This window comes from Saimiri boliviensis, chromosome 1, assembly GCF_048565385.1.
Source record: "Saimiri boliviensis isolate mSaiBol1 chromosome 1, mSaiBol1.pri, whole genome shotgun sequence".
Taxonomy (NCBI): domain Eukaryota; kingdom Metazoa; phylum Chordata; class Mammalia; order Primates; family Cebidae; genus Saimiri; species Saimiri boliviensis.
Genome location: NC_133449.1, coordinates 160,125,729 through 160,139,644, shown reverse-complemented (window position 1 = coordinate 160,139,644; position 13,916 = coordinate 160,125,729). Strand labels below are relative to the sequence as shown.

Sequence of the window (13,916 nt, the reverse complement as noted above, 5' to 3'; positions counted from 1 at the left end):
AGAGAGTTTGTTTTTTTTCATATGTACAGGTTGGTCGGGGAGAATCTGATAATATTGGCAATGAGTTTCCATTTACAGGACACTTAGTAGCCAAATCCTTTACCTTCACTGTCTCCTTTAGTCCTGCAAAACTATGTGAGTACTACTGTCATTCTCATTCTACAGATGGGAAAACGAAAGCTCAGAGAGATCGAGCACCTTGAGCTTGTCCATGCTCAAACAGCTACCAAATGGTGGAGACAGGATTTGGATCCCAGCAGTCTGGTTGTGGAACTGTCTTTTGTGGGTTACTCACATTGTTTATTTTTATAAAGAATCTAATTGTTCTGCATAATTCTTAAAAAATATAGCATTCCTTTGCTCCCTCTTCTCCCGAAGGCAATTGCTTTTACCTCTTTTAGTTGATTCTCTTGTTATTTTACTTCTTATCTCTGAAGAACACGGTCATTTTTTATTTATTTATTTATTTATTTATTTTGAGACAGGGTTTGGTTCTATCACACAGTGGTGTGATAGGAGTGGAGTGCAGTGGTGTGATCTTAGCTCACTGCAACCTCCACCTCCTGGGCTCAAGCCATCCTCTTACCTTGACATCCTGAGTAGCTGGGACTACAGAGGCATGTACCACCATGCCTGGAAAAGTTTTGTATTTTTGGTAGAGATGGGGTTTCGCCATGTCGTCCAGGGTGGTCTCAAACTTCTGAGCTCAAGCTATCTGCGTACCTTGCTCTCCCAAAGTACTGCGATATGTATAGGCATTAGCCACCATACTCAGCCTGAAGTTACTTCTTGAAATTGAAAAATTGTGATATAACATTGATCCAGGAAAATGATCATTCCCATGTACTCAGGTGTGTGTGTGTGTGTGCATTTGTATGTATGAATGTGTGTGTGTGTATAGATATATATGTACTTCAGAAAAGCATTTTGAACCTTTAGCAATCGTGAATAACAATCAAAGCTGACTCAAGAAGAAAAAGAAAATCCAAATAAACCTGTAACAAGGAAAGAGGTTTAATCAGTAATCAAACACCTCCCAACTAAGCAAAACCCAGGACCAGATGACTTCACTGGTGAATTCTTCCAAACATTTAAAGAAGAATTAATACCAATCCTTCTCAACTCATTCTATAAAGTCAGCGTTTTCCTAATACCAAAGCCAGACCAAGACATTGCAAAAAAAGATATCTACAGACCAATATAAATGCATGAATGAATATAAATGCAAAAATTTTCAACAAAATGCTAGGAAACAATTTTTTTTTTTTTTAAACAGGGTTACTCAGGCTGGAGTGTAGTGGAGCAATCTTGGCTCACTGCAACCTTCACCTCCCACTTTCAAGTGATTCTTGTGCCTCAGCCTCCTGCGTAACTGGGATTACAGGCACGTGCCACCATGGCCAGCTAATTTTTGTATTTTTAGTAGAGATGGGGTTTCACCATGTTGGCCAGGCTGGTCCCAAACTCCTGACCTCAAGCAATCTGCCCTCCTTGGCCTCCCAAAGTGTTAGGATTACAGGTGTGAACCACTGTACCTAGCCACTAGCAAACCAAATCTAACTTCATGATTATACACCATGATGAAGTGGGATTTGTCCCAGAAATACAATGGTGGTTTAACATATGTAACACATCACATTAATAGAATGAAAAAAAAATCCTCATTTAATCATGTCGATGTAACTGTAAAACCCAACACGCTTTCATTAAAACCAAAACAGACCTGCAGCCTCCCACCCCTCCTACAACACTCGACTCCAGGATTCCCCTGCTTGTTTCCCGCTCGCCTGCCTGCCATGGCCAACAAGGAAGCAGCCTTCAACAACGCAGTGGAAGAACGAGTGATCAACAAGGGGTATAAAATATGGAAAAAGAGGACACATTTCTTTATGATTTGGTGATGACCCATGCTCTGGAGTGGCCCAGCCTAACTGCCCAGTGGCTTCCAGATGTAACCAGACCGGAAGGGAAAGATTTCGGCATTCATCGACTTGTCCTGGGGACACACACATCAGATGAACAAAATCATCTAGTTAGAGCCAGTGTGCAGCTCCCTAACGATAATGCGGAGTTTGATGCGTCACACTACGATGTGAAAAAAAAACAGAATTTGGAGGTTTTGGTTCAGTTAGTGGAAAAATTGAAATAGAAATCAAGAAGTAAATGGGGCCCATTGTATGCTCCAGAACCCTTGTATCATTGCAACAAAGACTCCTTCCAGTGACGTTCTTGTCTTTGGCTATACAAAACATCCTTCTAAACCAGACCCTCCTGGAGAGTGCAACCCCAAATTGTGACTCTGTGGACAACAGAAGGCAGGCTGTGGGCTTTCTTGGAACCCAAATCTCAGTGGGCACTTGCTTAGTGCTTCAGATGACCACACCATCTGCCTGTGGGATATCAGTGTCATCCAAAGGAGGGAAAAAGTGGTGGATGTGAATACCGTCTTTAGAGGGCATAGAGCAGTAGCAGAAGATGTTTCCTGACATCTGCTCCATGAGTCTCTGTTTGGGTCAGTTGCTGATCAGGCACTTATGATTTGGGATACTCATTCAAACAAATACTTCCAAACCAAGCCACTCCGTTGACGCTTATGCTGCTGAGGTGAACTGCCTCTCTCTGTCAGTCCTTACAGTGAGTTCATTCTTGCCACAGGATCAGCTGACAAGACTGTTGCCTTATGGGATCTGAGAAATCTGAAACAAGTTGCATTATGGGATCCGAGAAATCTGAAACTTCAGTTGCATTCCTTTGAATCACATAAGGATGAAATATCCAAATCTCCCAGGTTCAGCGGTTACCTCACAATGAGACTATTTTGGCTTCCAGTGGTACTCATTGCAGACTGAATGTCTGGGATTTGAGTAAAACTGGAGAGGAACAATCCCTAGAAGATGCAGAAGACAAGCCACCAGTTATTTTTCATTCCTGGTGGTCACATCGCCAAGATATCTGATTTCTCCTAGAATCCCAGTGAACCTTGGGTGATTTGTCCTTTATCAGAAGACAATATCTGCAAGTGCGGCAAATGGCAGAGAACATTTATAACGATGAAGACCCTGAAGGAAGTGTGGATCCAGAAGGACAATGGTCCTAGATATGTCCTTACTTCTTGTGGTTTTAGACTCCTTCTTTTCTTCTCAACCCTGAGATTGATTTAACACTCATTTTGAGACACAGACTTTGTTCAGCTATCCCTCCATAGAACAGGTACCACCAATAATGCTATTAGCCCAAACAGTGAGTGTTTTCTAAATATTAGTGGGAGGACTTGATTCAGCAAAACCAGAGACTTACATTGACATTTTCTTCAGGAATGTTCTAGTAACAAACCCAGATCTAAAATAGCTACAGAAAGGGGAATGTGTGATTATTTTTCTTCTTCTTTTTTTTTTTTTTTTTTTTTTTTTGAGACGGAGTTTCACTCTTGTTACCCAGGCTGGAGTGCAATGGCGTGGTCTTGGCTCACCGCAACCTCCTGGGTTCAGGCAATTCTCCTGCCTCAGCCTCCTGAGTAGCTGGGATTACAGACATGTGCCACCATGCCCAGCTAATTTTTTGCATTTTTAGTAGAGACGGGGTTTCACCATGTTGACCAGGATGGTCTCGATCTCTTGACCTTGTGATCCACCCGCCTCGGCCTCCCAAAGTGCTGGGATTACAGGCTTGAGCCACTGCGCTCGGCTGTTTTTCTTCTTATGCTATATCCCAAGTTTTTCAGACTCATTTAAGTAAAGGCTAGAGTGGGTAAGGAATAGAGCCAAATGAGGTAGGTATCTGAGCCATGAAGTATAAATACTGAAAGATTTCACTTTCGTTCGGGAAATATGGGGCATTCAAGTCATATAGATTCCTACTCAAAAATCTTGACTCCTGACTTTCCAGGATGCAGATTTTCATACGTAGACCAGTTTCCTCTTGGTTTCTTCAGTTAAGTCAGAACTACATATTCCTCTTTCCCCATATATTTTTGCTCATTAGTGTGTTTCTTGAGCTGTTTTCATATGATTTCTTTCCTTTCTGTGAAACGATGTTTTTGTTTCTTTAACTTGGGACCACCAAGTTGTAAAGATGTATGTTTTTACCTGACAGTTATGCACAGGTAGACTGTCAAGTTGAGAAGAGTGAATGAATAACTTGTATTTGTTTTAAAAATTAAATAAATGCTTGATAAAAGTTGCTTTATTTTTTCAGGTGTTCATCCTTGACCACTATTTGATGCCATCTCCATTGTGGGTGATCTGTTTCACTAGCAGGCCTGTTACTCTCCATGACTAACTGTGTAAGTGCTTAAAATGGAATAAATTGCTTTTCTACATTAAAAAAAAATCAAAGCAAAACCAAACCCACCCAACAAACTTTAGCAATAAAAAGCAACAGCCTCAACATGATTAAAGGCACATGTGAAAAAGCACAACTAGCTCAATGGTAAAAGACTGAGAGCTGGTTTCTTTAGAAACAAGACAAAGATGCCTGCTCTTGCCATTTCTGTTCAACATAGTACTGGAAGTCCTAGCCAGAGCAATCAAGAAGAAACAGAAACAGAAGGCATCCAAATTGGCAAAGAAGAAGTAAAACTATCTCTGTTCACAGATGACATGATCCTATACATAGAAAAATCCTAAAAGATCCACAAAAAACAACGGTTAGAGCTAATATACAAATTCAGCAAAGCTGCAGGATACAAGATTAACAAACATAACTCTATGGTACTGGCAATACTCCAATAAGAAAATTAAGAAAACAATTTAATTTGCAATAGTATCAAAAATAATAAAATGCTTTGGAATAAACTTAACCAAGGAGATGCACGACTTTTACAATGAAAACTACAAAATACTCTTGAAAGAAATTAAGAAGACCTTAATAAATGAAAAACTATCTCATTTTCATAAGCCAGATGATTTAATATTTAATAAGATGGTGGTAACTCCCAAAGTGATTTATAGGTACAAAATAATTCCTATCAAAATCCCAACAGCCTTTTTCTGCAGAAATGGAAAAGCTGACTCTCAAATTCATATGGAACTTCAAAGGACATTGAATATGCAAAACAGTCTTGAGAAAGGAGAATATGAAGAAGTCACACTTCCCAATTTCAAAACCTACTATAAAGCTACAGAAATCAAAATAGTGTGGCAACAACATAAGAACAGCTATGTGGCTCAATAGAATAAAGCTGAGAGTCAGGAAGTAAACTCTCACTCTATGGACAACTGATATTCAACAAGGATGATGACACCATTCGATGGAGAATGACCAGTTTTTTCAACATAGGTGCTAAAAGAACTAGATATCTACTTGCAGAAGAATGAAGTTGAACCCTTATTTTACACCACTTATAAAAATTAACTCAAAGTGAATTAAAGACCTAAATATAAAGGCTAAAATTATTAAACCCTTAAAAGAAACCACAGAGGTAATATTCATGACCTTGGAATTGGAAATGATTTCTTAGATATGTCCCTAAAAGCACAACTAAACAAAGAAATATAGATAAATTGGACTTAATCCAAATTAGACATTTTTGTGCATCAAAGGACACTGTCAAGAGAACAAAAACACAGAATATTTATATTCAGAATAAATATATCCAGAACAAATATATAGAATGAAAGTTGTAGTGTTTCCTACAACTCAACAACAAAAAGACAAACAAATTTAAAAATAGGCAAATTCAAGTATTGCATGTCTGTACTTAAAAATGGGAGCTAAACAAAGGGTCCACATGGATATAAAGAGGGAGAGAATATACTCCAAAGGGGGAAGGATAGAAGGGAATGGGAGGGGGCAGAAAGGAAGTGAAAAATTACCTATTGCGTATGACGTTCAGTATTTGGGTGTTGGGTACACTGGAAGCCGAATCCCCACCCTTATCCAATGTACCCATGTAATAAACATACATATGTACTCCCAAATCTAAAAATAATTTTTTAAAAAATAGGTAAATTGAATAGACATTTCTCCAGAACACATGAAAAAATATTCAACATCATTAATCATTATGGAAGTGCAAATCAAAACCACAATGAGATACCACTTCATATATACTAGGTTGGTCATAATAAAAAAAATCATAGAATAACAAGTGTTAGTGAGGGTGTGGAGAAATTGAAACCTTTGTACAGTGTTGGTGAAAATGAAAAATGGTGCAGCTGCTATGGTAATCGGTTTGACAATTCCTCAAAAATTTAAACATAGAATTATCATAGGATCCAAAAATATCACTTGTAGGTGAAACCAGAAGAATGGGAAACAGGAACTCAAACAAATACATGCGCACAGATATTCAATGCAGCACTGTTTACAATAGCCAAAAGGTGGAAACAGCTGATAGACAGCGAAAATGTGATGTGACCATACAATGGAATATTATTCAGCTACAAAACGGTATGAAATACCTGCTGCAATGTGGATGAACCTTGAAAACACTGTGTTAAATCAGTGAAGCCAGACACAAAATGATATGTGATTCCATCTGTATGAAACATCCAGAACAGGTAAACCCATAGAGGCAGACAGTTGTTGAGTGGTTACCAGGGGATATGGGAAGGGAGAATGGGGAGTGGTTGCTTATAAGGTTTTCTTTTGGGGTGATGAAATGTCTTGGAACTAGATAGAGGTGATGGCTGCACAGCATTTTAAATGTCCTAAATGCCACTGTACATCTTAAAATGGTTAATGTTCAATTTTATGTTATGTAAATTTTATCTCAAAAAAAAAATAAAAAAAAACAGAAGGGATAAAGATTACCTTAAACAAAAACTAAGAGAATTAATTGCCAGCGGACCAATACAAAGAAAAAATGCTAAGGGAAGTTCTTCAGGTAGAAGGAGTATGATACCAGTTAGAAAGTTGGATATACATTAAAAAATAACACGTGCTGGAAATGGAATAAAGGTAAGCATAAAAAGTAACGTTGCCTTGGGCAGGTGCGGTGGCTCATGCCTGTAATCCCAGCAAGTGCTGGGAGGCCGAGGTGGGTGGATCATGAGGTGAAAGCCCATCTCTACTAAAAATACAAAAAGATTAGCTGAGCATGGAGGCATATGCCTGTAGTCCTAGCTACTCAAGAGGCTGAGGCAGAAGAATTGCTTGAACCAGGGAGGCGGAGGCAGTAAGCCGAGATCAAGCCATTGCACTCCAGCCTGGGCGACTGAGTTAGACTCTGTCTTAAAAAAAAAAAAAAACAAAAAAAACAAAAAACAAAAAAAAAAAAAAACAAAAAAAAAAAACCTGTTGCCTTTTAAATGCTTGAAAAGATAACTATTAAAACAGACATTGAGAAATTTTTTCCTGTCAAGGACCAAATAGTAAATATTTTAGGTTTTGTGGTCATACGCTCTTCAGGGCAACTGCTTAATTCTGCAGTTGCAGTGCAAAAGCAGCCTTAGCCAACACATAAACGATGGAGCGGGCTATGTTCTAATCATACCTTATTTACAGGTATGATTAAAAACAGGAGGCGGGCTACATTTGGTCCATAGGCTATAGTTTGCCAACATCTAATTTAAAGCAAAAGTAGTAATGTATTGCATATTTATAGCAGATTAAAAGTGAAATATATTGTTGTCATACACCACTTTTATATATGCATTTACGACAATCTCTGCAGGGGATACATTCCAGTACCCATGGTGTCTGCCTGAAACTGCAGAGTACTAAACCCTGTATATGCTGTTTTTTCCTATGCCAACTGTATTAGTCTGTTCTCATATTGCTAATAAAGACATACCCAAGGCTTGGTAATTTCTAAAGGAAAGGAGTTTTAATTGACTCACAGTTCAGCATGGCTGAGGAGGTCTCACAATCATGGTAGAAGGCAAAGGAAGAGCAAAACCCCACGTAAGATGGCAGGCAAAACAGTGTGTGCAGGGGAAGTCCCATTTATAAAACCATCAGATCTCGTGAGACTTAATCACTACCACGAGAACAGCTTGGGGAAAACTGCCCCCATGATTCAATTATCTCCACCTGCTCCCACCCTTGACAGGTGGGGATTATTACGATTTAAGATGAGATTTGGGTGGGGATGCAGCCAAACCATATCACCTACTTACCTATGATAAACTTTATCAATTAGGCAAGGTAAGAGATTAACAATAACAATTAATAATACAATAAGACAACTATAGCCGTATGCTGTGATAAAAGCCATATGAATGCAGTCTTTCTCTCACTCAAAGTGCCTTAATATTTTGGGGCCCAGATTGATCACAGGTAACTGAAATTGCCGATAAGGGGGAACTGCTGCTCTACAAAAGACGGGAAGGAAGGGTGTGCATACTGTTGTCACATCCTCATGCTATATTAATATTTTTTGTTTGTTTTTTGAGATAGAGTCTCACTCTGTCACCCAGGCTGGAGTGCAGTGGCGTGATCTTGACTCACTGCAACCTCTGCCTCCCAGGTTCAAGCAATTCTCCCACCTCAGCCTTCTGAGTAGCTGGGATTACAGGCACCTGCCACCATGTCCGACTAATCTTTGTATTTTCAGTAGAGACAGGTGTCACCATGTGGGCCAAGCTGGTCTCGAACTCCTGACTTCAGGTGATCTGCTTGCCTCGGCCTCCCAAAATGCTGGATTACAGGTGTGAGCCATGGTACCCTGGCCCTCATGCTATATTTAAAGTAACATTTTATCATTTAAAGGTAGACTTTGATTAAGATATATGTTCTGCCGGGCGCGGTGGCTCAAGCCTGTAATCCCAGCACTTTGGGAGGCCGAGGGGGGTGGATCACGAGGTCAAGAGATCGAGACCATCCTGATCAACATGGTGAAACCCCGTCTCTACTAAAATACAAAAAATTAGCTGGGCATGGTGGCACGTGCCTGTAATCCCAGCTACTCAGGAGGCTGAGGCAGGAGAATTGCCTGAACCCAGGAGGTGGAGGTTGCAGTGAGCCGAGATCGCGCCATTGCACTCCAGCCTGGGTAACAAGACCGAAACTCCGTCTCAAAAAAAAAAAAAAAAAGATATATGTTCTAAAACCTAGGACAGTCCCTAAAATTTTTTTCTCATTTTAATCAGTAAAAAAATTTTTAAAGAGATATAAATTATAAGCCAAAAGTGGAAAAGAAACAGACGTAATGCATACTCAATCCAAAGGAAGACAGACAAAGATGGAAAGAAAGAAGACCAGATGGAATGAATAGAAAACATCTAATAAGTTGGTAGAAGAGAGGATTTTAACATGTTATCATAAGAAATGATAAAGTTTAAGGTGATAGACATGCTAATTACCCTGATGCGATCATTACACAACATATATGTGTATCGAAACATTATACTGTACTCCATAAATATGTACAATTATTGAGGCCGGGTGCTGTGGCTCGTGCCTGTAATTCCAGCACTTTGGGAGGCCGAGGTGGGCAGATCATCCCAGGTCAGGAGTTTGAGGCTAGCCTGACCAATAGGGTAAAATCCCGTCTCTACTAAAAACACAAAATTACGCCAGGTGCAGTGGCTCACACCCGTAATCCCAGCACTTTGGGAGGCTGAGGTGGGTGAATCACCTGAGATAGGAGTTTGAGACTACCCTAGTTAACATGTTGAAACCCCATCTCTACTAAAAATATAAAATTAGCCGGGTGTTTTGGTGGGAGCCTGTAAAATCCCAGCTACTCGAGAGCCTGAGGCAAGAGAATCGCTTGAACCTGGGAGGCGGAGGTTGCAATGAGCCAAGATCATGCCATTGCACTCCAGCCTGGGCAACAAGAGTGAGACTATGTCTTAAAAAAACAATACAAAATTAGCCATGGGTGGTGGCGCATGCCTGTAATTCCAGCTACTCAGGAAGCCGAGGCAGGAGAATTGCCAAAACCTGGGAGGCAGAGGTTGCAGTGAGTCGAGATCACGCCATGACACTCCAGCCTGGGCAACAACAGTAAAACTCCATTAAAAAAAAAAAAAAAAAAAGGACAATTATCATGTGTCAATCAAAAATAAAATAAAACTTAAAGAAAGCTGGAATTGCTGTATTAATATCAGACAAAGCCGACTTCTATTAATAGAACTCTCATTTTAATGCCATTTCTTACAGTTTGTAAGAAAAAAGAAGAAAATAGAATCCTCATATATGTATCGCTAGTCAGGATGCAAAAGAGTAGCCACTTTGGAAATCAGTCTGGTGGTATCTTATAAAGTTGAAAGGAAACCCTTACCATAATTCAGTACAGTAATCCTACTCCTAGGCATTCCAAGTAAAATGGAAATCGATGTTCACACACACACAAAAAAACCTCTAAGTAAATGTTTCTAGTGGCCGTATTCATAATCACCTCCAACTGGAAACAACTCAAATGTCCCTTAGCTGTTAAATGGATAAACAAACTATGGTATATCCACATAATAGAATGCTACTTAGCAGTTAAATGAGACAAATTTCTGACCTAGTCGATGACTTGGATGATTCAAATTCTTTATGCTAAGTGAAAGAAGCCAGATTCAAAAGGCTTCGTCCTCTATAATTTTACTTACATGACACTCTTGCAAACAAACAGAAAATAGATCATTGGCTGCCAGGGGCTGGAGGTAAAGGGAGAGCTTCAAAGGATCACAGGGGAATTTTTTGGGTGATGGAAATATAGCTTGATTATGACAATGATAACGATGACTATATACCCTTGTCAAAAGTAGCAGAATTGCAGACTAAAAAGGGTGAATTTTATTGTGTATAAATTAAATTTTTATAAAACAAATGGGGAAAAAATGTAAAGGGCGAAGAATAACCAAGACAGTCTTGAAGAAAATGAAATAAAAGAGGGAATTGTTTCTCTGGTAGATATCCAGAGAGATTATAAAGATGCTTAAGACAGTCTGATGTTGTCTCACAGACAGACACATAGACCAGTGGTGCAAAATAAAGACCCCTGTATCTGGGCACAGTGGCACGCACCTGTAGTCACAGTTATCCAGGAGGCTGAGGCAGGAGGATCCCTTGAGCCCAGGACTTTGAGTCCAGCCTGGACAGCATAGTGAGAACCTATCTCTTAAAAAAAAAAGTACTAGATATGGATCATATGGACACTTGACAAATTATAGAACCGGTGGAACGGGGGAGGGAAAGACAGCCTTAAATGGATCTAAGATCATTGGCTCACCATATTTTTTTTAAGTACAATTCATTTCCGGCTAACAACATATACAGAAATTAACTCCCTTACCAAGTGTTGACTAAGATTTGGAGCAACAGGAAATCTCATCCACTGCTGGTAAGGGCATAAATTGATACAACCACTTGGAAAAACAGCTTAGCATGATTTACTTAGGTTGAAAAAAGGGCATTATCTTACTATCCAACAAATTCTACTCCCCAGCAAGCATACATACAACTTAAATGTGTACACATGTGTACTAAGATACATAGCAGCCTTTGTCATTATAGCCTCAAGCTGGAAAAAAAACTAAATATCCATCAATAATAGAACAGATTAGTAAAAAGTAGTATTTATACAATCGTATAATATAAACCAAATAAACAATGAAATGCAGCTACACATATTACATGCATGCTTGGCTACATGGTGGCAAATACCTTCTCCCATTCTGTGGTTTGTCTTTTCCCTCTTTATGATGTCTAAAGGAGATTGCACCAATGGTCCCCATTCTTTCTTTTACAGTACCTGAGCTCTTTGCCATGTGACTTGGCAGTTCCTCTAAGAAAAAAAAGGTGATACCTATTTTTCTACCCCTTGAATCTGGGCTTGATCATGCGGAAGCTGCTTTGACCAACAGAAGGAGATGGAAGTAAGGGTGTGCCCGTTTCAAGTCTAGGCCACAGAGGCATTGCATGGGGTTCTCCTTGCCTGCAGATGTTGCTAAATTCACTATGAGAAAGATAAGCCTGAGCTTGGCATGGCCAAGGCTAGATTACAGCAGAGTCCCCAGCTGTCCCAGACGTATGAGTAAACCCTAGCAATCCAGCTAGAGCTGCTGAATAATGTAGATGAGTGAGAAATACATGTTTATTGGTATATGTCACTGCAGATTTGTAGGGTTGTTTGTTGGCTATGCGACAGCCAACTGATAGAGGGAGCTGAGGTAAGCGGTAGGCCTGGGAGGGTTGGATTTTGCCAGCCAGAGGCAGGGAAGAGAAAGAAAGACATCTGAAAAGAAAGGAACAGCAAAGGTAATCAGCAGGCCACTGGTCTGTCACCGGCCATCACAGGACCCAGGCAGAGGGTAGTGGTGCTGGCAATCCCCTCCCACTCTTCTTTTTTTTTTTTTGTACTAGAGGTCACTGTAAGATATTCATCCATAAAGAGATATGCAGTCTCCCTAAATGGAAGGCCCCACAAACCATTATTCTCTTAATCACAGCCCCTATCCCCACCTCAACCACTTGCAAGAGTATGTATATACTCTTCCTGGCATCTGCCTGGGCACAGACATGCTCATCCATCCATTCACCCATCCATCCATCCTTACTTTATAGTTTTAAAAATAGTATTATATGCTATTCATTGCATTGGGTTTTTAAAAATTATTCAACACATCTTAGAAATCTTTCCGTATTGGTTCATAAAGATTTGCCATGTTGTTTAAATTGCTGCACTGTACTCCACGATATGGATGTACCGCAGTTTATCTCACCATTCATCTAGCAAATGGACATGTTAGTTCTTTCCAATTTTTCTCCATTGCAAACAATGCTCAGTGGACATCCTTGCACATGAATCTTTGTGCGAATACGCTGTCACTGGAGCAGGATCCATTCATAAAAGTGGGATTGCCGGGTCAAAGGGTAGGTACGTTAAAACGTGGAGATATTCTTAAATTGTGCCCCCCAAAAAGGCCCAGTGGATATTCAGTCTCACCAACCATGTGTGAGAAATGCAGCATCACTGATTCTTCTCATGCTGGATATCACTGATCTTTAAAATTGTTCACAGTCTGAGAGGAAAAACTGTTCATTCATATGTACTTTCTGTATGAGTGGTGAAACGAGCATTTTTTTCCATGTGTATATTGGCTATTGGTATTTCTTCTACAGATATCCTTTGTCCATTTTTTGATTTGGCTTTTTTTTTGCCTTTATTGATTCATTGGACTATTTATTATTTATTTTTTAGACTGAGTCTCACTCTATTGCCCAGGCTGGAGTGCAGTGGCATGATCTTGGCTCACTGCAACCTCTACCTCCCAGGTTCAGGTGATTCTCCTGTTTCAGTCTTCTGAGTAGATGGGATTACAGGCACCCCCATCATGCCCAGCTAATTTTCTTATTTTTAGTAGAAGCAGAGTTTCATCATAGTGGCCAGGCTATTCTCAAACTCCAGACCTCAAGTGATCTACCTGCCTTGGCCTCCCAAAGTGCTGGGATTATAAGCACGAGCCACTACACCTGGCCTATTGGACTATTTATTTATTATCTGTATTATGTCTGCTAATCCTATTATCAGAAATGCCAAAAATGTTTTCCATCAGTTTGTCACTTCTCTTCTAATGTTCTTTTGGTTTTTGTATTCACACAAAGTTTTTAATTTGTAAAAACAGATTTGTGTAGTCAAATCTGTTGTCCTTTCATTTCTGACTTCTGGGTTTCATATCTTGCTTACGAAGGCTGAACCATTTATTGTTTACAAGGCACTTTCATTTCTATTTTCCCAGGCAATCAGTGAAGTGCATAACTCTACTGTATAGAAAAGAAAAAGGTCAAAGAAGGTTAGTGACTTATCTCAGCTCACACAGCTACGTTGGTGAAGACTCAGAGCCAGAATCCGAATTGTCAGAGTTGAAGGCCGAGGTAGCCAGACACCACTCCCCGTGACCTGGGTTGTCTCGCCAGTACCCCTGTGCCCCTTGGAGCATTTCTGATAGGTCACTGACATCCATCTGTTGTGGGAAGCAGTTAGCCCATGATTCTCTATCTGAGCCAGATCTGCCTCCCTATGACACCCACCTGTGGCC

General features: G+C 40.0%; 1 pseudogene; it reads left to right on the top strand.

The window, feature by feature from the left end:
- The first annotated feature begins 1,796 nt into the window (after positions 1–1,796).
- Positions 1,797–3,101, top strand: LOC101043886 (histone-binding protein RBBP4 pseudogene; annotated as a pseudogene).
- The last annotated feature ends 10,815 nt before the right edge of the window (positions 3,102–13,916 follow it).